The following is a 1,724-nucleotide window of genomic DNA, read 5'->3' as shown; positions in this document are numbered from 1 at the left end:
TTATGATTTCTTGGAGGTGCAGATACAAAGATACGAGTACAGGAAGCCTCTCGTCAAAGATGAAAGCTCTCTATCAACGATGATGCGAAGATTGCATGATTGGTACATGAAAACCTGCAAAGAGTCTGAGGGGAGTACTTTGTATTTCAGAGTTAAAAAGGAGCATGACCTCCTTGGAATTGAACTGTTGCCTATTCCATTTGAGGAGTTCTATCAGTTTTTCAATCAATTGGCCCTCGATAAAGCAACGGTCACCTGCTACTGTCTGTAAGTAGTACTACTTCTGTCATTAAGTCTCTCTATATAACTCAGTCCTTTCATTGCATGTATTTATAAATATCCTCACTATATTATGCAGATTGAAGATCGCCGAATTGAAGAAAAGACAAGTGGGTGATATTGAGTTCATTAACACATATCTCATAGATGCAACTGAGGTTAAATTTCGTGCCAAAGATACCGAGGCCAACTTGCTACAATCGTTGGTAATAAATGAACACAAAGATATCATACTCTTTCCTTACAACTTCAAGTGAGTGTTACTGTCTTGTGGCATATTCGGTTTCCTTATTAGTCCAGGTTATAGTAATGTAATATTGATGAGTTATGCATGTGTGCGCAGCTACCACTATATTCTCCTAGAGATTAAGCTTGAGAAGGGAGTAGTAACTGTCTTTGACTCCAAGCGAAAAGATCCCAAGGAGTATGCGGACATGACTGAAATGCTCGAGAAGTAAGTTAAATCGATCATTATCCACCATATCAGCAACTTTGTTCATTTCTGATATGAAGTAATTGTTTTCATTGTATGGCAGGGCTTGGGGAAAATTCACCAAAAAAGCTCCGGGACTACCGAAGAAGCTGCAATTTAGACACCCGTAAGTAAGTAATATATAGTAGCATATTCCACGCGCATCTCCTAGTGATTCAAGCACTAGTTTCATCAATACCATTTAGCATGCTTGCTAATTATCAGTTTGATTGACCTCTGTTTCTTGTAAAGTGGTTGTGGCAGGAACAAGGAAATGATTTCTGTGGATACTACGTTTGCGAGTCCATCCGCCACACGACCTGTGAGAGGGGCTACTCCGACAAACAATATGAAGTGCGTAAATAAAAATATTCACAATTTTATTTTATTACCATCATTTGTGTTGAGTTTCATTCATTCATTCATATATATATATATATATATATATATATATATATATATATATATATATATATATATATATATATGTATGTATGTATGTATTGACCCCTTTCTTAAAATTAGATGTTTCGGAAGCGGGATGAACTCCTAGCACCAGATCGCATGCGAGCAATTCAAGAGGAATTGGCGGCATTCTTTCTTGACCACGTGATCGCTGAAGACGGAGAATACTATGTGGACCACGCGTCCGTATTGTAAAAGATAATTATTGTATATATGTAGCCGGTAGTGTCGGATAGATATACGAGAACTTGTTGTTCGACCAATCTCTCGGAGAAGGAGAGGTGGTCGATATCACTTCTCTCTGTATGCATATATGTTCATGACGATCTTCTGTTTGCTTAATTACTAGCTAGCTAGCGTGTCTAACTAGTCCTCTCTATACGTATGTATAGTACGTAGCGTCGACCAAGCACGGACAAAAGAGAGGACACTTTTCTCTATTAATTAGCTAGCTATAGCACAATATATGGAACACCTAAATTAACCCCCCAACCCCCCCCCCCTTTCA

The sequence above is a fragment of the Triticum dicoccoides genome, chromosome 2B (genome assembly GCF_002162155.2).
Source record: "Triticum dicoccoides isolate Atlit2015 ecotype Zavitan chromosome 2B, WEW_v2.0, whole genome shotgun sequence".
Taxonomy (NCBI): domain Eukaryota; kingdom Viridiplantae; phylum Streptophyta; class Magnoliopsida; order Poales; family Poaceae; genus Triticum; species Triticum dicoccoides.
This window is presented reverse-complemented; position numbering follows the sequence as displayed.